This window comes from Hirundo rustica, chromosome 1 (genome assembly GCF_015227805.2).
Source record: "Hirundo rustica isolate bHirRus1 chromosome 1, bHirRus1.pri.v3, whole genome shotgun sequence".
NCBI classification, from domain to species: Eukaryota; Metazoa; Chordata; class Aves; order Passeriformes; family Hirundinidae; genus Hirundo; species Hirundo rustica.
Genome location: NC_053450.1, coordinates 115,801,211 through 115,828,089, shown reverse-complemented (window position 1 = coordinate 115,828,089; position 26,879 = coordinate 115,801,211). Strand labels below are relative to the sequence as shown.

The window sequence follows — 26,879 nt, the reverse complement described above, 5'->3', positions numbered from 1 at the left end:
TTGCCATTTACCCATCATGATCAAAATATCACTGTTTCCCTTTCAGTAGTGATAGGACGCTGGCAGTAGAACAAATATTTTTGGGTTGACAGTATGTTGCAGAATTGTAATGTGGGCTGGGTAAATTGAAATCAAAGCAAAACCAGATTCCACTCATTCTTCAGATTCCCAGGCAGAGTGAGACATCTTTTGCAGTTCATTGATCTTTTAGCATGGGTCTAGAGATCATTCCCAGAAAAGGGATGTAAGTTCCCAGATGGTGAAGGCTATGCTCTCTGCTTCAGTTCTACTTGTTTTTGGTTTTATTTTTTTTGTCCATCTCCACAACTCTGTATTTCCAGTTGTGAAAATTATGTCAGGTCCTCCACAGTGCCTGTATTTACCTATCTGCCTTCTTAATGACCCCTATACTGTGGTGTTTTATCAAACGTCATAATTCACTCTATCTAGTCTCTTCCTGAATATATCAGTGATAGAAAGGAACTTCTGCTTTTGCAAAAGAGTTATTGTGGTAGGCTTGTGAGTATTGCTTTCTTCTCTCATTAATTTCAATTATGTTCGGTTAGATTTCCACAACAGCTGTCCAACAGTGTGGCTCTGTGGGCCACCATGCCTTGGCGATTCATGTTGTGGTTAGTTTAGAAAAGTGAATTCTTATTCAGCCTGTCTGCTGCCTGTGTGCTTTGGGTCATATTTGCTTATTTTACTGACAGATACACATTTTTATTACCACTGCCATCACAGTGCCAATATACCTCCAAGCCACAGGATGACCTGTAATCTGCTCTGTCTCATGTAGCCTCAACAACATTGTCAGCAATGCTTCAATTGTAGATGATATTTTGGCCCTGGTGCTTGGACAGATGCAGCTTAGCCTCCACCCACCAAAAAAAAAAAAAAAAAAAAAAAAAAAAAAAGGTGATGTATTTTTTTCTTTATCTTTTAGGAGACAATTCACTACTTGGTATTTGTTAGTTTTGTCACAAGTGATCAGTCTCTGATACTACCAGAGAGCAGTCAGAGATGTGAGGGTTCAAGTCACTTCTTTGGTGAACCTCAAGGGCGTTCAGCAGATGCACATGCTCGGTCTCTGAAGTCTCTTCAGAGGCAATGTCCTTGTTGGACTTGCTGCATTTGTATGAACTGAATATGCTGAGCTGCCTACCCATTTCCCTGTTGGTTTTGGGTTTTTTTTTTTCCCTCCTTGGACTTGTAAGACTGCTCTGCATGCAGAATTTTGCTATCAAAGGATATGATGCTTGTTTTGGCTCTGTAGTTGATACTTCTTTTGGCTGTGTAGTAATGAATGGATTTATTTTTAACTTTCATCCAGGCTAATTTGATAGTGCTATTGCAGTTTAACAAATTAACACTTTAATTTGTCATTCCTACTATCTCTTAGGGGGGGGTTTGTTCTGAAGTGTAATGTAGTTACAGTGGCAGCAGGCACCACTGTCATTGGCAGCAACATTTCCTGACTCCTTGCAGTTCTGAAATGGTGAAAGCATCAGTACTGTCATGTTTTTCAGGGTGTAGGGACACCTGCATTTACAAGCACTCATGCCAGGATACTTCCTTGCTTTGGAGGAAGGAGTAACCAGGGCAGTGCAGAACTTTTCTGCTGCTAAAACTTGTGCTGAAGATGAGTACTGTTCTTCTCTCTATTTCAGTCTTTCACCACGGATGACACTGTGGCTGCCTCTCCCTTTGATTTTTAGGACTTCCTTTATGCACCCAAGGCTCTACACTTAGTTATGCCAAGGATCCTTTGATATCCCTGACCAAAGGGGTGTAGTTCAATGTGTGTGTGCGCACTGCTAAACGCTTTTGCCCCTCAAAACCTGGGGACAGAATTCAAGCATCCTGTGGGAAATATGGGGCTAGACACTGACTATTGTGGGACTTAACTATTTTAGCAGCACAGATGTGGTCCTTGAAGCCAAATAATATGCTTGTCTCTAGTACGTTGACCTGTGTCTGGTATATGTCAACATCACCCATGCTCCGAACATTAAACAGAAAACTTAAGGGCCAACACGGCGGATGCTGATGCCCTAAGTTTTAGCTTTCTTGTTTTCCAGATCTGAGCTGCCTAGGGGTGTAGTTCTGAGCCTCATATTTAGTGCTAGTAAGCTCTCTTCACAGAGTAGGTAGACAAAAAAAAATCCTTTTCTTGCTGAAGACCAAGTTTTCAGCCCAACAACATAAACAATGGTGGACTGAAGGGAGAAACGAGACGGATGAGACCACACAACCTGAAGCTATAACTGGACAAATAAACCCCAATATGCAAATGTACCAAAACTTATAAAAGTGTAAGACCTCATGTCTGGTCATCCATTTTGTGGCCATTCTTTGTCTACCTTGGGTGTAGCCCTGGTCAGGCTCCTGTCCTACCCAAGGCATATCCTTAAAGGCCTTTCAGTAAATATCTACTTTATTCTCTAGCTCTGTCCAGTCTCTGTTTCAGGTCAGCCTTCCCAAGGCATCAATGCCAGTGGTCTTTATTGTGTTCCTTCATTGAGTCTTGATGGTGTCTGTTGGACATGTGTTCCCATTTCTTGTCCATGGTGTTGTCTCTTGGTTCAGTGCTTTTTGGAAGGTCCACAAAGTCTTCTAAAACCTGTGTACACAAGTAGAAAATCCAAGAGTGAGTTTTTCCATTCCTTTCCTCCTTTTCCCCACCAAAGCTGTCTCCAAGGGGAAGGCATCCAAATCCCTCTGTACTCCCTTGAGAAGTGGTGTAGGGATCTGATGGGACATACTGGAGACTCCTGGTCTGGTGGTCATGGCACAGAGGTGTCGAGGCCTGTTCCATGTAGGTACACATGTGACTGAGCTTGTAGGTGCTCTCTTCTGCCTTGTCTGCTCCATGAGGACAAATACAAGCAGGGCCCTTGCAAGATGGTGGTCCCTATGCTACGTTTGCCCACACCCTCATCACTTTTTTAATGTCAAAAATGTGAAAGTTGGTGGGTTTGGGTCTGGCATGGTTTGCCCTGGGACAGCAGATGAGCTTGGCCTGGGCTAAGGACTGGGAGGTTCTATGGGAGCCTGTAGGATGCATATAATCAAAACACAGGTGATTATCATGCAATAATTTTTTTTGTTGTTTCTGTGGTTGAGAACTCTTGGCTTTGATTTAGGTATGCCCAAGCACAAGCTTATCATTAATATTCAGGAAACTCTTCTACTTTTTGTGTTTAGTTAAAAGGAATTTTTTTCACTATTCACCACATAACCACATCCTTTAGCGTCACAGTTTTATTTTCTAGCTATCCAAAACTTTGAGAGGTTAACATCTCAGAGCTCAGATATCGGATGGGATAAATACTCAATTTTTAGTGTCATTGGTTGTCATAGATACTCATAATTAATATTTAGTGTCTAGAACAGACCTCAGAATTACTTGAACATTAAAGGATTCTGTGAGATTTTGGCAAATGAGAAAGAAAGTACCTGTTGCAGAAATGAAAACAAATCAATTTCAACACATTGTCACTGACAATGTTTATTTTATTGTCTTTGTTCCATAACCTTGTTTCATGGATTTTCAGTTTCTGACATTTTTTCCTTACAGTGTAAATGGTATGTTGGGATTAAGGTATTAACTCTAAGACAAGGTTTTCCAGTTTCTACATTACCTCACTTGACAGTTACTATACATTCGGTTTCACATTACAGCTCTTTAATTTCCACAGTCTCCTAACTTGATCCTCTTACAGAAAAGGGTTTTCCAGAGTGTTACAGCTACATCCAGCTCTGCTTTAGTTTCTGCCTTTAACAAATATTTGACAAACTAAGGCATGAATGCTACAGGAAGAACTACTTGTTAAAGGCAATCACAATCATGTCCTTGGAACTCATTAAATGCAAGTTTATTTTGTAGTTTGCTAGTTCTCAGGTTGAAAAATGTTTCTGAAGTGTGTTAGGATACTAATCTGTCAGCATGGGGTAGATTTTGTCTGACCTTTGAGAAATTGCAATTTTGGATATGTAAATTTCTTTTCATTGGCACTCTATGGTAAGGATCATGATTCCTTAAATTTTTCTAGGCAGCACACCTGAGATACTTTACATCTCACTGGATAAAGCAGGACAGGAGTTTTTATAGGGCTTTTAAGTGGTATGTCAAGTTTTGTGTTGGCCAGAGATCAGTGGCAAACCTCTGTTTTTATATAAGATGAACCTCAATGGTTTCACAGCAGTTGGGGTTTGTCTGCACAGCCCAATGCCTTTCCCGCAGTATCTTCCCTCTGTTATGTCCAGGTGAGAACATAGTTATCAGCAATGCCTCCAAGTAAGAGGCTCTTTGGCTAATATAAAACTTTATTATTCCCAAGAGTTCTGATAGGAAAAGCAAGGAATAGGAGTGCTGTTCTCCGTGAAGGATTTTGATTTTCCTTCCTAAGCGTTCAGCAGGAAGTCTGACTGGATTTGCCGCTTATTTTACACCTATGTTAAGTCCATTGTGAAAATTATCCTTGATTCTTCAGAAAGAAAACTATATAATCAGGTCAGTTTTTTCATTAATATGAAACTACTCTCTTTTTGTAAAGTTCAGCAAACTGCAATCCAGTAATGCACATCTACAGACAGACAAATTTATGTTCTCCTTTTTCTTTCTTCCTTTTAGTAGCCTTAAGAGTATAGATTACATAATTTTCTTTAATATAGGAACAATCCACAGTAATAATTTGGTTCTTGCAAATTTTGTGCCCTTTCCTGAGTTGTTCCCTGGTCACTACAATATAAGTTCATTTGTTTCTATTACTTCTTTTTGCTTGTACTGTCAGATTAATTCTGAACTATTTCCATTGTAGGAAGTATTTAAACTTTCCTTCTTTAGATCCATACCAGATAATCAGGGAAATTTGATTAAAATGGGAAGCTGAATTTTGATTCATGTTTCTTCTTTTTATAAGGGAAGAAAGTTCAGGCCATCTTTCAACCACACCTAAAACAGTTGAAAAACAATATGATAATCCTGATTTCAGTGGTCTTCTTCTCAGCAGGAACATATTTTTCTTTATCTACGTGTAATTTCTATTTAAAATATGAATTAAAACAGTACAATTAAAAAAATTAAAATTGTTCACACAAAATGCAGAGACAATTATGCTGAAGCATCTGTAGAGACATAAATCTTCTGCCAGTGCAGTAGAAATAAAATAGGTCCACAATTCCCATTAAGAAAAGAGAATGAAAAGTGAGACGGCAAAATAGGCAGACGACATAGCAATATTTTGATGTGAGATTTTTAGAAGGTACTTAAAAATTCTAGTTTGGTGATCAGCATAGCAGCCAAGAATTTTTTGTCCTGAAAAATGTAGATTAAGGCATGGTGAAAGGTATATTGCTTCTTTCTAAGCACTCAAGAGGCAGAGCTGGACAATACTGCAGGGAGTTCTGCATGCAGAAATGGTCAAAAGGCACACAAAAGCCTTGCTTCAGTAGCTTTCTTACTGTCCCTGGAACTTGGATGTTTCTTTTCTCAAAATGGATTGAAGATTTTGGGTTTTACATTTTAATGAAACTGAAGTTGTTTAAAGGACAATCAGTTAATGCAGGTAATAAGTAGACTGACTCTTTTAATCTGACTTTATTTTCTTCAGTACATCAAGAAAGCAATAGATACCTGAAAATGTGACTGACTTTTGCTCTGAATTTCCATGCATTTCAAAAATAATTTCTTTTTTATTAATTTTAATTGCATATGGTTCTACAAAGCCAAGACATATGACAGTAGTAAAGTCAGTTTTTCAGAATTGCATTTATATATTCATTTTAGTTATAGTACGATTCAGAAGAGGACTGCTGGGATGATGTTTCCCTTTGGTTTCTGTCTGGATTACCAAACTGGCTTATCAATTTGGATCTGCTGTCTTCCCAATATAAGTTGAATGTCTGTCTTCACAGAAAGGGCCAGAAGACTGTTGAGGTTGTTGGAATGCAGTATCAGATGCTGTAAGATGAAGGGACGTTTTCCTAATTTCCATCCATTGACACAAGAGAATGGCCAAAGCAGCATGGTCAGCAGGGTAAGGGAGGGGATTCTGCCCCTCTATTCCACTCTCCCGAGACCCAAACTGGAGCACTGCATCCAGCTCTGGGGCTCCTGCATGAGAAGAATGTGGACCTGCTAGAGCAAGTCCAGAGGAGGCCCACCAAGGTGATCAGAGGGCTGGAGCATCTCTCCTAGGAAGTTGGACTAAGGGAGCTGGGGTTGTCCAGCCTGGAGAAGATGAGGCTTTGGAGAGATCTTAGAGAACCTTTTGGTACCTTAAGGGGTCTGGAGAGAGACTTTTTACAAGGGCATGTGGTGATAGGTTGAGAGGAAAATGGCTTTAAACTTTTAAAGAGGGTGGGTTTAGATTAGATATTAGGAAGAAATTCTTTACAGTGAAGGTGGTGAGGCTTGAAACAGGTTGTCCAGACAAGCTGTGGACTCCTCATCCATGGAAGTGTTCAAGGTCAGGTTGGACGGGGCTTTGAGCAACATGGGCTAGTGGAAGATCTCCCTGCCCATGGCAGGAGGGCTGGAACCAGGTGATATTTAAGGTCCCTTCCCACTCAAACTATGCTATGAAGCTATGATTTTATGACACTAGAGTAGTTAGCTGATAAATAGGACTTCATTTATTTCCCATTTTCAGGATTTTTGGACAATATTGCAGTGCTGTAAGAGTGACTGACCCTACATTGCCAGTGTGGCATAGCCAGTGCCGCCCATGTTCAGCAAAGCACTTAAGTACACTCTTAACTTAAAATACGTGAGTAAAGTTAAGTGTGTGCTTCACAGCTTTATAAAAAGTTATGGTTGTCTCAATCTTGGCCAGTGAAGACTAGTTTTCTGACATCTGGGCAAGCTGCAAAGGCCTGTCCAGGTAGGAATTGCCATCTCTCCTTTCTGCTGCAATTCAGAGGTGTCTGCAAGAAGTCAATGTGGCTGAGGGACTGTAGATTGCAGCTTTTCTAGCAATGTCTGCATTTTCTCCATTATACCTGGCACAAACAATCAAATAAATGCAAAACAGAGAAGCAAAATAAATCAGACAGAAGCCTCAAAGTAAAATGAAGAACCTTTGCTTTCCATTTAAAATGGCTGGAAGAAGTAGTCTGTATGCCAGACCTTGGATCTCTTGAAAATTACTTATTCCCAGCATAATTTGCCACCTACATTAGACTGAATGAAAATCCATCAGCAAAACACTTCCAGATAGAGACTCTGCAACACTTGGATTTAGTTCCAAATTTCAAAGGTCATTTGGAAAATCCAGGTCAGGATACAGAGTTGAATTTCAAATGTCCCTGAAGTTCATGTTTGTTCAGACCTAAGCCTAAAGATCTGAACCAACATGATAATGCAGATTTAAAACCTGAGCTTGTAGGTTTATGCAGAATCATTTATACAAACCCTTGGTTACTTTTTTTTCTCTATGGTATTATTTTCCACACACAAGGGCATGTAAAATAACTACTTAATAATTACGAACTGCTAAAACCCCTCATTATGCATTGAAAATGTATGAGTGCAAATTCTCTAAATGATGTGGAAGCTGGGCTGTTGGGAACATTCAGCTTGTATATTACCAAAGTGTAGGCTACTCTCTAGTACATTTGTCTGGTATGCAAGACAATTTCATCTTGGCTTGGATGAGATACAGAAGCCTAGGCTCTGTGGAATACGAAGTGGGCTTCGTGGAGCAGAGGGAAATTCCCGTTATGTTCGATGTGCCTAGTAAATAATGAGATATTAAATTATAATGTGTTCCAGGAGTTTTCAACTGTATCTTCTCTTTAATAATTTCATTACTCAGAGTCCTTGGTTTCTGACTTGTGTCTTTCATTAGTTTTTTCGGCCTTGAGTATGCGTGCTGGGACCTCTGGGTCCCTGTGGCAGCTTTGCTCTATTGATCCTTCCAATGAGGAGATTTATCCATAGCAGAATTTTTGTTTCCTGAGCTAGAGATTTCTGCTACGGGCATGAGCTCTTGGGCAAGCCCATGAAGACAGACTTCACCTGCAGCAGTCAGTGTGTGTAGCTGAAGCTCCCTTGGACTGTATCCCAATTCCACGGCCCCGTGCTCTGAGTGAGCAGATGTGAGGCCTTTTTCAGAGACTGGCAGCAGAAGTGACCTAGTGTGACTGCAGGGGTGGGAGCAGTGGAAAGGACTCCTGTAGCCTTACGTGAGCAAGCAGTATCCTGCTCACTGTTCCTGTCCCTTGGCATCGCTGCCTGAGCACTGGACCAGCAAAGCAGGATTGGTGCTTTCTAACAGATGGGTACAGTCTGAGCCCATCAGGCAGGATGGGGAAGCAAAAGGGGAAGCATATATATGCAAATCACTTGTCAGTGTTAAGGGCAGGATTCCCACTCGATGTTCTCAGCATTGTAGCAGGTATTAGGGTCCAAACATTTAAAGAGCGGAAGTGATTTGAGCCTATTAAAAATGCATGCTGGGTAATTAAATTCCTTTAAGTGAGAAGGGGAAGGAAGCTTCTGCACATAGACTCACCAAGCAGTAGAGGATTTAGGGGAGTGCACTCTGGTTTGTACAGTGAGTCAGAGAAGCCCCAGCATGTGAATTTGCCAAATTTGCCGCAGGAAAACAAATAGGCTTCTAATGCATGGCCTTAGTGAAATCCAATAACAGATTTTTCAGGTATTTCACTTTGATTACCAGGTGCTAAAGTGTCTATTACAGGAAAGCAAAGAAAGTGCTTTAATTATGTTTCCATAAAAAGGTCCTGATTTCTTGGACTGAAGCCTCAGGGAGCATTACAGTGTGGCAAACGGCATGAGCTGGTGTACTGGTCGTTTTTTTTGACCTTTTGCTGTTCAGAGGACCGAGCCTAAAGGTGTTTGATCCCTGGTCACTCATAATTTTCTTAAGTTTCTTTGAAAATCTCCTCTTTAATGTTTGCTGTACAATAAAACCTGTTGACATTGGCCATGTTTATGGTACCAGTCTGCAAGAGTTCTCCTTTCTGCGCTTCACAGTCTGGGTGCACAAAGAATTTATCCAAATATGGTGCTTACTGAGTAACCTGCCAAATTATTTGTGAGAACATTTACTTGGGGGCACAGTTATTTTACTTCCATGCACATGCTGCTTTTATTTTTCTTAATGTGAGTGAACGGACCAGCATACAGGTGTGCTTGTCAAGGCCACAACTGGAACAATTTAATCAAGTGTAAATAAAAAGCCAGAAAATCTTTGCAGTCTTGTATTTTAGTGTGGGTCCAGGTTTGCCTCCAAATAAACTTATATAATAGTAGTGCAAATACAGTAGGGTGGCAGAGATCCCTCTGGAAACCTGCAGAAGGGAAATTCTGGACCTTGTGCTGGCTGAATGCTGTGATGCACAGTGGTATTATCTTCAACACAGGCACACATACATGGTCATTAGGAAAATGTGCCCATAAAAGGCACTCAGAAAACTGTAACTGTGCTTATGACTTATGTAGGATCAATAAAGTTCATTGTTGTGCAGTCCAAATGGCTCCCTTTGGTGCAGCTCTCTTTACAGCAGCTTTGAACAATAAAGCCCTTGTTGGAGGGTTCTGAGAAATGATAATGAATTTTTAAAGATGCTCATATTTAGTTTTATATATATATATGTACACATATATGTATACGTATAAATATAAATATAAATATGAATATCTAAATGTTTAAATATTTAAATATTTAAATATCTATCTTTATATAAATAAATGGAAACATTTGATATATAATAGACAGCAAACACAGGAAATATTAAATGTGCTTTAATTTGGTTACTGTAATACAGGATGCTGCCAGATAAATACGCACTTTTATTTCAGAAGATCTGTATTGCTTTGCTTTGGTAAAAGAAATATGCAGTACTGATCAGAAAAGTAACTTGACACCTGAAATTATAACCTAGAACAAGCAAAAGGAGTAAAAGAAAATGTGTTGGCCTGCCAACCTCTTAGCTTAGCACCTGACTCAAAGATACCCTACATTTAAAACATTTATTTTTTTAAATGCAGACTCATGGATTTATTTATAACAGAGCTCTCTCCATGTCTTCCTCCACATTTTGTTGCTTTTGTGAACAACTCCTAGCCCTGCTCTTGCATACTATAAGCTCACTTGAATCTTTCATAAAAAGTGCACTCTAAACCTAATTGTATGAAGCTATCTGGGACCACAGATGCCTTTGGAGAGGCAGTGGTATCAGTCTTTCGGGGGTAAACACTCCTCTGTTTGGCAGAGGTTCTTTACTGCGTTTGTTATCCCTTCTTCACCCCAAATCTGCAAGCTGGTGTCAGACAGTGTGTGCCGTGGTCATCCTGGGTAGATGGCCGCTGTTACCTAGGTTCAGTGTCCTGCTTGCATGGCCCTGAATCTTCTGCAGAGAACAGAGAGGGCGTTTCCAGAAGAACTGCTGTTGATGGATGGGCTGGACAAGTGTCAGTACCTTTTTCTTGGCATATCAAATTCAGCATGTGCTGGTCGGTGAGCTCTGCGAGGCAGTGTTACAGTCACCCTTGCCCGCAGCCCAGTTTGGATGACAAATTCTCTCTGAACACTTCATGCTGTAATACTCTATCCTTTTTCAGTATGGCAGGAAGTCAAATCTGTATGTGCTTACATCTAACTTCAAATGAATACAAATAGTAGGTGAATACTTTCATTTGATATTCTGTTCAGTGAAAGAATCAGCCAATTGATTAACCTATTAGTCAGTCTATTATTCAGGGTTGTATCCCCATGAAGTCACAATTATTTGGGAAACTTTGATTAATTTTAAATCTGTTATTGGCTTTAGACCATCAATTAAACTATATAAAAAGATGCAATTAGTCACTTTACCTTTTAAGAATTTTTATTTATGTTCACACAAAGATCTATTTCTCTTTTATAAAAATAATACAGCCATGTGCCACTGTGTTTGTCTCTCTTAGGTCTATTATTTCATGTACTGTTTTCATTCAATTCCATAAAATTTCTGAAAGCTGTGAGTACTCAGCACTTTCCCAAACTGGGCTACTTCAGTTTCATCACCCAAGTTTGCATTCAGGCATTCGCTTTAGGTAGAAGTGTTTTGATATGCTGGGCAGTGGTTTCTGGCAGGAATGTTAGTCTTTGCAAATGCCACCACTGAGATTTCAGTCTTTGAGGGCTACCTCTTGAGGTAATGAAAGAGCCTGTGTTTCAATGATCCTATAATCTCTGCCGGCTGGAGTTTTAACTCCTGGTAGGGCCACTTAAGTCTAACAGGTCAAAGAGGCCAGATGAAATGAATTTCACTGTTTTGCTAGACTGGCAGGTGATTGATAGTTCTATAACTTATACTCATTAGCAAAATAAGGATCCAAAGCACACTAAGGTAGTCACGCAAGCATGGTAATGCACTCAGCAATTTTTGCAAGTCTTTCCAGGAGTCGTTGGGAAAGCTAGATCTCTGCAACAGACTTTTCTGAAGGCAAATATGTACGAGTATTTCTAGAGCATTTAGAATGATACTTGCAATAATGAAAGTTGATAGTGGCAATGAAAGAAATGGACAAACGCAAGCCCTAAATCTTGGAAGTGCGCAAACATCACTGCTGGCAAAAAGCATTTCAAAAATGAGGGAATCTGTAATAAATCCAAGGGTGAAAGATAGTTACTATTCAGTGAGCATAACGTTAATGCAGAAACACCACCATCACTCGTAGGCAAAGAGCCAGTTATGACTGTGGAGTTACTCGTCAGCGTGCTCCAACTGACAACATTGCTAGACCAGGATCTCTGCAATAATGGCAATAACAAAAGTTGAGGCAGTCAAAATATACTGGGGAATGCAATGAGCAAGCACCATCCCTGTATTTTAGATCAACATGAGAGTTCAGAGTGGGTGGAAATCATTGTTAAATCTGGCTGTCTACAGGTCATAGGAGTCATCCAAATCGAGTCACCAGGAGTTGCTTCAATTGCTTTAATTTTTACTAAAAGGAAATTTGGGTCAATTCTTGAAGACATGAGCTGGTGTAGGTGAGCTGATGCTAGAAGTTTTTTGTTTGGTAAGAATAAATTTGTAAAAAAAGCACAGCTTTTTATTATGTTGATAAAAACATGAGAATGAGACTGTGGGTTGTTTTAACTTTTTTTCCTCAGTGTCAGGAAATGTGCTCTGCTCCTCCTGAAACTGGTATAACTGTAGTTGAAATATGGTTTTTGGTAGATGGGCTTAAGAGTAGACAGACTGAATAGACCCCAGAGGAGAGTAACAGGAAAAGAGGATTAGAAAACGTGCTTATGGAAATCAGGTGAAGGAACTGATTTGTCTAATTTAGCAAAAAGAGGCCTGAGGGGAAACTTCATCTTCCAAAACATATATGAACGATGGGAAGGAACAGTGAGCAGTTGTTGTGGCACTGGGACACTCATTCAGGGCTCCTCATTATAGGTTTTTAAAAAAGTGTTTAAAGGAAACTCTGCCAGGGATAGTCTAGAACTGCTCTATCCCAGCTTATAATGCAAAGAATGCGGCCAAAATTGCCTTGCAACTCCTTTCCAAGTCTTCTTTTTTACAATCTTAAAAAGAGTAAGGAAAGGGCTATTACAGACAGAAACCCCACATTTCAGGTTGTACCAATGCAAGGAGTCTACGTGTGTTGAGGCTCAGGCCCTGCACAAGTCAGCCCTGATGTGCCATTGTATTCTTTGAATGACCATATCATAGATGCTGCAAGAGCTGCTAGGGATTTTCAGAGAAGTGTCTCTGAAGTCTGCATAACTGAGGGACAGTAAAGAAACAAGACAAGAAAAGTATTAACTGCTCAGAAATACCTTTAAAAAAGGGATAGCAAAAAGTCCTAAGGACAGTGTAGTACAAGGCAACCTGAGTAGAAACAAAGGGAACAACATGGATAATCTAATCAAGAAGGTCAAACAACTGGTTAAGCTGCAGTAAAGGATTCTACCAGGTCAACTATTAATGCTTTAAGATGTTAACTGTTCAGAAATTACTATCATTGCACTTGCTTTACACGTACAGTAGAAAGATTTAATAAACATTCAGAAACTTGAGAAAATTTCAGATGAACTCATATCACTAGGGAAATGCTTTGAGAATGAGATGGTTGATAAATTACTGAACTCTCCTGCAAAGCAGGGAAATGGAAAAAATCCCACAGAATAATGGAGAATGCAGCATTATAGCCAAAATATCAAAGATCAGAGATGCAAAAAGTGATAGCAATTAACAAAGTAAGCAACTGTGACTGTTACACTTCCTCTGTTGACAGGCAAACTCTTCCACGTTGATATATATATATATATATAAAAATATATATAAAAGCCAAAATGAAAGAAATAGGAGTGCTGCAGCCTGGACTTTGACATGGAAAATTAACCTGTCAACTCATTTTTCACACAAGGTTTAATCATTCAAGAGAACATCAAATGGCTTCAAAAAAACCTTCATATTTTTCTGAAATCACGTGACAGATTTCTTTATAAACTACTCTGAAACATCTTGATGTGTCACAGTGTACCTGTGAAAACAGTTTTATTGAGGCACAGCGTGCACAGCTAGATCAATGTAATCTTGAGCAAATGTTTTGATAACAGATAAATGTCAAGCATTGTTGCATTATCTCACCTCTGGCATTTGACTGGCCATTAAAAGAAAAAGTAGGTGGATACAGCACAAGCACCATATGACTCAGAAACCATACTCTTAATCAGATTTTTCTGGCTGCAGAAGTCCATGAAAATAATAATAAAAATTATTAATAATAATAACAATAATAATAATATTGAAAAAAATCCCCCATGCATTCCTGACATCTTTGCATTGTAAATATGAGCAGGTTGTCCATCAGGTGTGAGTACACAGCAGCAAGAGCCCCCCAGGGCCCAGCTCATGTGTTATTTTAGGAGGCAGAGCATACAAATGTTAATGCACCTCCTGTGCAATAGATTATGGGTCAGTACATATGTACAAAAAGATCTGGCATCAAATAGTCAAAATGTGCCTCCACTTAAAAGACAATTGATTTTCAAGGGTCTACAACTGGAAGGCTGACTGACAAATCTCCAGCTCAGAAGTTACTTCTGATAGATAGAGTGCCTTAAAAATAAGAGGCATTAAGTGGAATTATTTTTTAAAATTACTAGAATACATCAGAGTTTTCAGATAATTGTGCTTTATCATTAATGCTATTCAGCAAGAAAAGTGGGAAATATTTGCTGGGAGTTGTGAATCAAAGCAGAGCATCATCTATGACAGCTCTGCCATGGGGCAGTTGGAGGAGCACAAGAAAAAGGCCCACAGAAAGAATGTCTCCAATTGAACTTTATGTAGTGTGGAAAATAGTGCAATATTTAACAATTCTGGGAATATGTAGAAAGCTGTCCAAATTAAAAAGAAAAACAAACCTGTCATGGCCTCATTCTGGCCTGAAGCTACTTTGGATGGTATAGGAAAGAATCATGCAGGAGTTTTAGAATCTCTTGTGTTTCTACAGTCCTTGCAGCTGTAAGAGGTTTGCGTGTGGAATGGAAGTATTTCATCACTGAGTAATATATAACAGAGGGTAAATAGCTGTTACTGTTCATGAAAGAAAATACTTTCAAAAGGCGCTGTGTGCCAAAATTGCAAGAATAAATATATTGTATTGTAAAAAAAGACATTAATAATTGCTTCCTGGAGATGAGCATTATAGATTTCAATTTGTAGCTACAAAGCAATGACATTTCAGTGCACTCAGAAAATTATACATTGTTTATTAAGTGAATTGAAGACTTTGTAAATGGATATGGGTGTTCAATTTTTATTCAATTTTTTATCACCAACAACAGTTGAAGAGTTGGGTAAAACCACTTGCTTTGACATGACTCCTGAAGGAAAATGTTGATCCAAAATGGTTACTTACAAGCAAAACAAAAGTCACCCACATTCCCCCAAGTTGCTCAAATGTGTTCAGTACAGTCTTTCTATAAGCTAACAGAATTGCTCAAATACTTGAGCAGAAGCTTTAAATCAGTACAGTCTGGGCAATCACCGACTCCCTTATCACTTCCAAAAATGACTTGCTTGGAGTAAATTGAAGAGCTTTGATAGTTCAGATAGCTGTACAATTCACATGTTCAGAGTGGTGATCACCTTCAAATTTAAGCACTTAATTTAAGAGCTTCAGTAATTTTAAATTGCTGTGTTTCACTGAGTGGCAGGCAGAGATTCAAGTGCTACAGTATTTTAAAAATCTTTGGGTGTTCTGCTTAATATTTTTCTTTCAGGGAATCTAGAGAGGATTTCTATAGTCAAGCATTGAAAATGGAACAGATTTCAAGATTACTGTAGGAAAGCAAGAGACTTTATGCTTTTTAAAACTCAGAGCAGAGGAGGCATTCTCTGGGGAATATACAACTCCTAAGCCTGTGCTTGCCCTTTTCTGTGAACTGTTTGACCAACATCCTTGTGTGGGCTGCGGCAGAAGGTAGAAAGAGAGGTAATGACGTTTACACGGGCATCAAGAGACTTCTCTTTCTATTTGCTCTCCTGAAAGAGCCTGTCCAGGCTAGGTTTGTTTCCATTAGGCATTTCTGCTTAACACCACTTCCCCAGAAGCAGATAGGAATGAGACTTTACTGCTATTTGAATGCTTCCCCACTTGTGGATTCAGATATTTTTACCTAGCTGCAGGTTTCTTCATTTGTTATTTTGGTTTTACTAGGCTTCGGTTTGATGTCACAGTAAATCCTTCCTGTATGCTTGTAACTAGCATGGTACAACATTTACTGATTAAATACTTGGCTGAAGACTGAGAAAGAACGCTGTAAGTGGTTGCCATGAACTTTGCCTCAGCAGCTAGGAGTGGTGCAGTTCATACCACAGAAACCCTCACAGCCCCATACCTCTATCAGGGTCCAGATGTGGGGAGCAGGATTTTTGAGTGTTGTAGGAAAGTCAGACTTCAGTTATTCAGGCCTGCCTGGGAGGAGGTGCAGTTTTTGGAGCAGAAGGATAGCACTGCAGCCTCCTGCAGTCTGGCTCAAAACATGTACTGCTCTTTGGGCTGGAAAGGAATAGGGCAGGGAGCCACAAACTGCAGCCTCCAGAAAACTTGCAATTAAATATTACCCAAAGGGCCTAGGAGACATTCATTGGAGCTGATACCTTGTGACCTCTCATTTAGCAGGACAAGACCAAAATTAGGCTCCTGTGAGGTAAATGTAAAGAGTATCTTTCACTTCCAGAAAATTAGAATCCAGCACAAAGCCATTTTATTATTCAGGGTGCCACTTAAAATGCAAATCACTATTTGCAGGCTCATTGCAGCTTCAGACTGGCTTCTTCAAAGGAGTGAAGGTGTATTTCATGTTCATCTCCTAGTGAAATTTGAAAATCCCACCTCAAGGTACAAGGGGCACAGGAAAAATTGAGTGAATTCATCAGCCATTATTTGGGACAGAGTTAGGTTGCTTTGTTATTTAAGAAAAACCAGTAATCTTTGCCTTGTCTCTGAATTTATGAAGGCTTTCTCTAATTTTGCAAAATGAATGTCTATGTCACTGCAAATTTTCATTTCTTGTATTCTTTCTCTGTAAATAAACTTGCATGTGTTCATTTACCTGTTCAAATTCTTTTTACTGAAGTTTGCTGTCTGTAGAAGAGTTCTTACTGCTCTATTTATTTATTTTACGAGTCTTGGAAGGACTCAGTAAGCTGTGATTACAGATTGTCACTGAATGAACTAAATTGTGTGAGAATATGATATTAAATTTCATAACTGGTATCAGACAGTAACATCACAGTTCTCTTTTGGTGCCACCTCTGTAACACTGAAGGACAGTGGGCTTACCTGACTAGCCCTCTCACTAGCCTGGACCCAAAAGAAATGCAAAGACTTTCATGTGAGAAAAAAGAGCAGTATTTTTATATAAAGGAGGCTTATAATGCATTCCACAAAAATGATTTCTTAGATTTTTTTTTCAAGTCCATTAGCCTTGCCTTTTACAAGAAATATGCTGTAGCTATCTTGTCCCACGGCTTTTTAATTTTAGGATACTTGTCTGAGTTTTTCAATAAGTCACATCAGGTGCACAGCTGTCAGGTCAGAATTTTACCTCTGTATACCCACAACTGGAAGGAATACTTGGGGTTTTCCCAGGGATGTGATTTTGTCAAGGAAACTGCACTCCTTACCAGTAAAATTGTGAACATTTTCATTTTGCTCATGGGAAAAAGTAGAATAAAATTAATTCCAAAGCTGAAAATGTTGAATGGCATTCCCAGACTCACCAGTGGCTTATATAATGGGATCTGTCACTTCAGAAAATTCATAACCCAATCTCTCTGCATAGTACAGGCAGCCTTATGATTTAACGGCCTAAGAAAATTCAAGAATGCCAATGTGGACACCCCTGTGTTTCACTGCAGGAAAGAATTACAACACAGTTCTTAGGAATTCTATTGTACAAGAACTAGCAATAGCATAAAAAATGCTGGTATTCAACTAATATGCCTTTCTTTTACATATGTCTCAATTGAATGAAGGAAAAATACCCAAACAAAGCTGTACTGTATTTTGATTATTAAAAAATCATGTTTATGTTTGACATTGAAATAATTTCCATCGAAATGATTTTAGTAAGTGTATACTGCAAAATCACAGAAAATACTATTCCTATAAATAAAGATAGCAGCATGAGAGGTGGCTGAGTCAGTGTGAAGAATAACGGGGGTTTACTAACAAAAGGGTGATATTTTGAATACTCATAATTTATTTACCCTGTCTTAAAATTTCAGCCCATCAATTATACATGAAACTGAATACCATAGCATAGGAGGGGACTAAAAGGCAAGCATTCATTTCCAGCTCTAACATCTCAGTCTTTAAACAAGACCTACTCCTTAGCATACTGGCAAGACAGATGGATAAGTGTTGGTAGATATGAGATTTATAGTTTGGCATTATTTAACTGCTCCATAATTTGCTTGTACTAGCACCCTCGAGACACATTTTTTCAGAAAGCCTGATTTTTCTGCATTTATTCTAGTAATGGTATACTGAGAGTTGTTAAGGAAATTAAAGTCCCATTTCAGGCCCCAGTTCAACAAAGCGTTTAAGTAATTCTTAACTTAAAGTACATCTTAAACTGAATCCTATTTAAGAAAGGGGAAAAAAACCCCAGAAGTCATCAGAGAGACTTCCTCACGTGGTTAAAGTGTGTTTCTTAAAGTGAACTTAGAAATGCTGCCTGTTTCAGAGACTGGAGAGACTGTCTGTGGAAAGGAACATGATGGATGAAATTACCTGTTGTCCATGAAGCCTTTATGATGTGGTGAAGAAGGAAGGAAACTTGATTCAAATTTCTGATCAGAATATGGAATGAATTGACTTATCATGCTTTGAGACAGGATTTAAAAAAAAAAAAAAAATGGAAAAAAGAAAGAAAAAAAGAAAGAAAGAAGAAAAAAAGGTGTTTTGCAAGAAAAAGAGCAATCTTGATGTCACAAACTTATTGGGCAGTTAGGTATGTTTTCCTGAGACATCATGACATTGGAGACTTTGCTGAAAAGCTAGAAAAAAAAGACATTTTCTAATGAATGGAGAGACTTCTACCAAACTGGCAGCTAAATCCCTCATGTCTTTCTGTCCTTAGGTCCATCTTTTAGTAGCATTGTCTCTGCTCCCTGTTCTGGAGAACTTTAGGGTGCTATATTGAGAGTTAATGGTTGTTTTGTCTAATACAGTTCCAGATCCTGGTAAAGGTCTTGAAAAATATGGATAGATAAGTATTAGGTTTGGTATTGTGGAGCATAATATGTATTTCTAGGTCTCCTCAGAAGATTCTATGATACAGTTTTCAGTTTTCAAAGTAAAACACCAATAAAAAATATTTATGTGCACCTCACCTCCCCAGTAAATTGGAAGCTTTTATTTACAGTCATTAACCCAAACACAGTTACTTAATTCATACAGGTGGTTTTCCTTATGAAAATTCTATTATATTCACCAGGAAAATGCCTGGTAGCCTTGTGTTTTGCCACCTGGTGTGATGCAAGATAAAAATCCACAATTTCACCTGTGAAGACACACAGATGAGAAATAGCAAGGAAAAGAAAAAAATACTTTCTATCTAAGTAAGCTGTTTTCTAGTTGCTCATGAATGAAATTAAAAATAGCCATCAAGTATAAAACACTAATGATGATGACAAAGACATTTTTCCATTTGCTAGTTTGGATCATTAGGGAGATCAAAACCTATCTAAACCCAAAGTTTTTTTAGTGGAAAAAACACAATTTCATCATATTTAATGGTAATTCCCCTGTGACAGAAATTCAGTACTGCAAAACATTTTTTCATATGACAACACAAAACATGACATAGGGAAAATTCAGACTCGATAGATTTCTTAATTAATGATGACTCTATATTTCAGCATATGACTTAAAATTATAGCAGCCTTACAGAAACAGTATAAATGTGTCTATTGTGAATCTAAACAAACATACATTAATATGTAGCTAATGACAAAAAATACTTTCCTTTGTGTGACAGCCAATTGTTATTAAGCAGAAGAGAGTTAATATGCTAATATTGCTCTGCACAGTTAATTTCACCACATTCTTATTTTAACTTCAGGACTCAGAACTTCTGTGTACCTTTTATTAAGTTTGTCTGAAGAGGGCAGCCTTTCCTAATACACTTGGAATTTTCTTAATTTGACAAGGTTACTGTACGCTGAGCAAATTGACAAAGGACAAGCTCTCAATCTGAAGTTTGCCTCTTATTATTGCCTGTGTTTTCACTGCAGTTTCTCTCCATGTATATTTATCAACCAACTGCTAAGAATATTATTATTTTAAATATCTGAGCCCTCTGGTAAAATGCAGTCCAATTTCGCTTACTCTCAATGCTGAATGAAGGAAAACTTTCTGTGATATTTTTAGGAAGAAATTTAAAGAGAATATTATTATCTGGAAGTATGGGTGTTTATTCTTTCTGAAGTCTAGAAACAAATGTTATTCACATGCATTTTTAAATGCTAAGACTGCGTGTGAATAGAGCAGGAAAAAGTCTGTCCCTTTGAGCTGACAGTCCTCCTAATCTTTTATGATTTTCATGCTGAACTCCTCTCCAGGCTTCAAAAAAAGCATTAGCCTGAAAGTAGACAGTGATGTTACTTTTTTTTTTTTAAATTTTTTTTTTTATTTCATAGTTTAATCATAAGGAAACATTAGGAAAAAAAAAAATCTTACAGCAAATTCATGCATTGCCATGTTACCAGGAAAGATGAATGGCTACTCTGCATTTAGCAATTAGTGTGATAGATTTAAGGGCTCTTAGAAGAATTTATTGCTCTGGTGTGCCTCGATCACAGGAGCAGGGAGAGGCATTTGAAGAAGCTGGGATGATAAATTTTTGCAGTTATTGCTGCTCTAGCCACTATGTCGCATCTCTCCTCTTGCAGCAGCAGCCAGATTTGAATGCCTGTCTCACCTTCTGTGGTGTTGAGGTTGCACGATAGGCTGGGGGGAGGAAGAATGCTCTCCGAACACAGGGGGTGAGCACAGGGGTTTGGAACAGGGAGAACCTGAAAGCTGCTGCTTGTAGAAGAGGAAGGTGGATGAAGACAATAGGTGTAGGATTTCACAGCATTTACATAAACAAGCGTCTTGTTTGCAAGAGAGTATCACCTGGATGATTAGAATCCCTATAAAAACCATGTTCAACACATTGCTAGGGCAGTAAGAGTGGTGGTGTGAATCCTGTGCAGGTCAGCTAAGTAGTTCCCTTCTAGAAATGTCTACAAGAATGTGAGATCACTTTATGTACTTAGGAGCTCAGTAAGTTTGCTGTGGTGGTTTACAGCTAGCAAGCCTTGTACCAAATCCCAGTCACAGCAGCTGTCACCCACGTCACTTACATTGTGCTTGCAATGACTACAGTCAAACTACAGTACAATGTCACTCCTTCCGTTTGTCAGCTTTTCTCAGCTGATGATTAGGCAATACCAGTGCCAATCTAGTCAAGAGGTCTCTTTTTTTTAGTTTGGTGACTTCTTAGGGTCTTTTGTACAAAGAAATTTTTCCTCCTGTCATTAGGTTCAAAGCAGCAAATAACTGAATTTATTCCTCCCACAAACTTCTACTATTATTTAAAGCCACCAGCTGTTTAGGCTACCAAACTCATTGCAACCTCATTGCCTGACAGAAAGCTTGCTCAAACTCTTATCATTACAAGGCTATTTACCTGATTTTACAATCCTTAAATATCATTCGTGTTCACTGATCCAAACCCACCATTTTTTCTGACCTTGTCTTTCCTGCAGCAGCCTTTTATTCAGAAGTCAAGGTAGATTGCTTCAGTGCCTTCCAACCAATGACTGGACTGATCTGAAAAGTGTGAGGCTTCTTCATCTTCCCACTTTAGCGTTGGATTGCTATGAAACAGAGCACTAATTTCATTGTCTCCCTACTTGAAAAGCATCCAATTTCTTACATAACAAACAGTTGCATACTTGTGCTGTGATGTTCCAAGATGTCAGATACTTTCCTTACAGGCCAAGGATCCACTAGATCATTCCTAAATCCTCTAAGAAATTACACCTTAATTTTCTTTATATCAGCATTTTTCCTTGAGACAACACCTAACTAAAACTGATCGCTTGTTTTCATTTTTTATGACTAATCTTGGAAGGGGACTCTTTGCCAGACACCAGTATTTGCCATTCCTCACTGTTTTCCGTGTTTAATAAGTATGTGTCTGTAAAAGGTACAAAAGCTGGATTTTTGAGCTTGAAATGGGAAGGAACATAAAACAACTCCTACATTTCCAATAATCCTTACCTTGAAATTGGAAATGTGACTTTCTCTTTCTGCTCTTAAGAAATATTATCAAAATTAAGTTGTAAAAAATTTGACTGAGATTATTGCATCCAAGTCTTAATAATTTAGCAGGAATTGCCAGCATTTTTCCTGAATGTCTAATTGCCTTTTGAATACTTTAAAAATTAGATTCTTCTGAGAATGACTCCTTTATCTAGAAAATAACCATTTGCTGTTCCTTTTTATCTCTCACCATTAAAGAGATCATTATAGTACCTCCTCCACCTTTCTATGATTGCATTGTTTGCAAATAAAGATTTTTATTTTTGTACTTTACTGAACCTTCATGATTCATGCCCTTGCCTCCCAATACTGAAACACATGTAAAATATTCTGATTATTACATCTACTGTATGCCATATTTTACTTTAATTTCCACACTGTTGTCTTTTGCATTGTCTTATCAAGGCTATTCTCTGTTCTGGCTTTATTATAATCTTCAATGTAAGCATAAATCTGAATTCTTATTTTCTTTGGTGAATATTAATAAAAAAGGAAAACTCTCCCCACACCTTTATGAGAGCATCCATTTTCTTTATATTTGCATTTGTTCTTCTAATGTTTTTTTATACTCTCTAAAGTGCATGTCTGATGGTTTCCTACTCAGTATCAGTTTTCAGTGTGGTCACTTTGTTATCTTTTAATACCTCAGACCCAATATTACTCAAAGATTCTGGGTCACTTTTCATATTTCTTGTCTGCTATTATAATGGAACAGATGATCTTTCTCAAAACAGCTGCTCAAAGAGAACAGCTCTCACTACAATCAATTTATTTTACATTCTTGGTGTTATTCCTTTATCTGAAATTAACACAGACTTGTTAATTCCATTTTTCAGGCCTGCACAAGCTTCTGAAGAAGGCCAGGTCTTTTGGTCCCAATCCCATTTTGCTCTCTGCCATAGCCAAGACTGTGTCATAGAATCTTAGAACCATAGAACCATAGAATATCCTGAGTTGGAAGAGACCCACAATGATCAACAAGTCCAGCTTGGAGAAGGAGTTAGTGGTTACAGCATTGTTGGCTCAAGCTTGACCAGTCAGTTCTGCTAAGGAAGATGTGGTATGAGATGGATAGCACAATTTTTAATATCAGTTCTTGTTTGATTTGTCAGATATAAAAGGCCTGTAGACTTCATCACCATTGAAAGACACGGTTTGAAACTTAAAATACATTAATTATTACTTTTAACAATCAAGTAGGATATTGGAGGTCTGGGGGGTTTTTTAGCACAAAGATCCTGGTTGTTAACTGTAAAGAGTGGTCATGAAGGGAGGATATTTTTAACTCTGGCTTTGTCTAGAAGTTTTCTTCTTTTCCTTCTTTAATGTCTGTATTAAATAAGTAAACAGGAGTGCACAAAGAGAAAAAAGAGAGGGAATCACAGTGTCATGACAACCCCTGCACCATGGTTCAGAGCCCATGTCAAATTGTTAGGTGTCAAGAATCCATGGATGGGGCGAATGATAGACATATACTACTTTTGGCAATTTCATCTCAAAAATTGTGAGTCACTGTGTTGATGGTCGAGACAGGACAGTGGATATGAAATGTGAGTACTTTGAGTGAGTGCCTGAGTTCCTATAAACGCGTCTATTGAATGCATTTACTTCATCAAAGCCCAAACCCTCAGGTTCAGAGAGATGTACTCCTATGGTTGACAGCTCAGTCAATATCTCTCCTGCTCTGTCTCTTCCTGTCATAACATTGATTTCTGTAAGCTAGAGGAAGTAATCCCTAATGACATTGTGTAACAGCGTTAAGGAAAGATTGCTTTCCCACTCGGCACTTTTTCATACGCAACTTATAAATGTATTTCATTACTTACAAACTTTACCTATTGTAACTCTGTTACATTTTATGTCCTGCCATTCTATTCAGATCAGCTGCTTTCTTAATCTTTTCTTCCTGATTCTACACTTTTATGGAGCAACATACTTGGTGATTCCCCTGCATCATCTCATCACTGCAAAACAATGATGTCACTGACATATGCTGTTCTCTCAGCTGCCAAGCAAGCTGAAAGATGTGTCATGCACCCTTTGCATGGAGAAGACCATATTGTCACGTCATGTACCATCCTTCCACTGCTGCCTGTTGCAGTCCAGGTTTCTTTATCTCTGCCAAGGTCAGGATGAAAGACACAGGAAATGTAGATTGAGTTTGACTCGGAATGTTCATTATCTCTTATCTATTTACAGTATTTACAGACTCACGAACCGTGAGCTCCAACTAGCATGCTAGGAAAACAAGGTAAAATGGAGAGCTTCTAACTCTTTCCAAGGTCTTTTAATCAGTAATTACCCATTACCAAGGTGACACTATATTATTTATGTTTTTGACCACCCAAGGCCAGCAATGTGGACCTTTTCACCCAGTTAGAGAAAACCACCTAAACCCATGAAGAAGAAGGAAGAAGAAAGTGAAGAAAGAGGACAAAGACAAACACCTCAAATCCTCCATCTTGACTCATGTGTATTACTGTACACCAAACCCCCAAATTCTAGGTTTCTAGGACTCCAACAGCTGCCAACATCACTGTGCTTTTCTTCGTGTCCTAACCCCATGATCAGCAATGTTCGCCGTTGAGTGGTAAAAACTGCTGCTTTTCATGCTGTAATGAAATGGCATTCCTGTTATTAATCTGATCATCTAGCCTTTTCTGTCTTCCTTTTATCTAACATAAAACCAAAAAACAAAACAAAAACCATCTATCACTCTGCAATTTTGTAGAGTTAGCATCACTAGAAAGCAGTCAGTTTTCCAGGAAGATTTGGAGGATTTTTAACTTGTATGGTTTTGAAGAAACCATGGATATTTAAGGTACTTGGAATTTGTTTAGTCTTATGTCCAGAGCACTAGCTATGAATTTCCATCATAGTATTGGTGTTGTTGGAAAATGGGATGAGGTTTCGAAGGGAGCAAGGAATTGTGTATATTTATTGCACAGAAGTGAAAATGGCTTCATGGGTGAGCAGCACATTTGTAATGAACAGGCTTTACTGGGGTTTGTCTCCCCGCGGAGCCAGGTGTGATACCAGATTGGAAGCATGGAGACACTCTTTCCACTGAGCTGACTTCTCTGATCCCTTGAGATGATGTTTGTGAGGAAGAGGCTGTAAAGGATTTAGTATTATCAAGTGTGTGAGGTCTTACCTCACACAGAGAATCAGCATGGCTTAAAGGTGTCTGGAGCCAGACCAGAGGCAGGTATGGATTGATATGTAGGCATGAAGTCTGTGTTGTTTCATGAGATATCACTGGTTCAAATTTCAGACTCTATAATTCCTCTAAGCACCATTTTTGATCAGATAGTATCAGGCAAATTGCCACCATTTCTCTTTCTACATAGATATTATTAACTTGTCATTTTCTGTACTGCATTGTTGTGGGATAAGCACAATAAGTAAAAAGAAATAAAACTCAATACTTCAAAAACCAGCTCCCACTGCTCCAGTCTGCTGTGGTTAATGTCAAAAGGACTTCGCCCATTATTCGTTCCTGGAGAGTCATAAAGGATATTATAGCCCTTTATAGTATGAGAAGTTAAAACTTTATTTTTCATTTGTGTTTTCTTCAAAAATTCCTGCCGTGAATAAAAAAATAAACAAGTACACCCAAAGGCCCGTGTCTCACAAGAAGCATCCCTGAATATATATATATATAGATATTTAATATAACATTGCTGATTCTTCTTTGCAAAAGTCACAGATATACAAAACTCCATAAAAAAAAGAAAGCAAACTTCAGAGAAAGAACTTCACTGCCTTAACATCTCTACATAGTTGTCAACTATCTCTATTATTTTGTTCAGGACTTTTTTTTTTTAAAATTTAAGAGACAGTCAGGGAGCTATCATGGCAAATACTAGAAAAAAAAGAAATCTAGATATTGGACAGTGCAAAATATAACCTCAATTTCATATCTGCCTATACATAAACAACTGGACTCTATATTTTTTAAAGAAGCAGCATCTCTTGTAAATCTGATGAACTAGAGATGAGCTGAATGCCAGCAAGGTTTTAGGCCAGAAAATCAAAGAGCCCAGGAATTGGTGGTAAATCAGGTGTTTCATGTAACTATAATTGTATTGTCAAAGTACTAGAGGTGTAAGTCTAAGTAAATTTTCTTTGAAGAAAAATGGTTGTGATATGACTAAATGTTTAGTATTTGTTCCATTTCTTTTCATATTTTATTTTCTTTATTTATAAAGAAAATTCTTTTCTCCCCTTCTTGCGCAGCCAAAACATTCTAAGCCTGGCAAGCTGAGACAGTATTTCATGTCTTTACCAATGAGCTACATTTTAAAGATTAACACAGGTTCTGGGAGTTCACAAGGCAGTTCACAAGTACCCTGATTGCATAACAAATTTGCTACCATAATAACCCTTTGAAACGTAGAAGAGGAAAAATTGCTTAGGTCCCTTGGTAGCAAGGAGAACAGGGACTGTGGGTAGATTTCATTTCACCTAACATTAGCCATTCCCAGTTAGATGTCTCAATTAAACTTCCTGCTTAGCCTTTCTCTCCAGCGAGTGGATGGAAAGAGACAGGTACTTCCAGACAGTAAATCATCTCATCTCCAGATACTTTTCCAGACTAATGGGATGAATTGCCATGCCCATCACTAGACTTTATAAGTTTATTTGGATGTAGAACCAGACATAAACTTTGCTTTTGTTATCAGAATATATAATCCTTTTTTTTTTCCTCTTCTTCTTCTTTTAGAAGTATTGTGAGAGTAATGACATTTGTAATTCTGGGCTCTGCTCTTCTTTCATAAATTTGAAGCATGGCCTTATCTTGAAGCTCACCTTGACTGACTGAGGAATTATTTAGGGACTGTATATGCTCTTGGCTTGTATTGCATACAGTCACTGGTAGCCTTATCCCGAGAATGAAAGAGTAACACATATTTCCATGAACTCTCCTCTTGAGTCATGCTCCATTGTATTGATTTCCATGTATTCTTCTAAAAGTTTTGTTGTTTTTATTTTTCTTTTTTTTCCCCCCTGG

General features: G+C 38.3%; 1 protein-coding gene across 1 annotated transcript in view; it reads left to right on the top strand.

The window, feature by feature from the left end:
* The window catches only part of RBMS3 (RNA binding motif single stranded interacting protein 3), a 706,233-nt gene that overhangs the window by 74,828 nt on the left and 604,526 nt on the right, over nt 1-26,879 (top strand). The gene's annotated exons all lie outside the window — the stretch shown is intronic.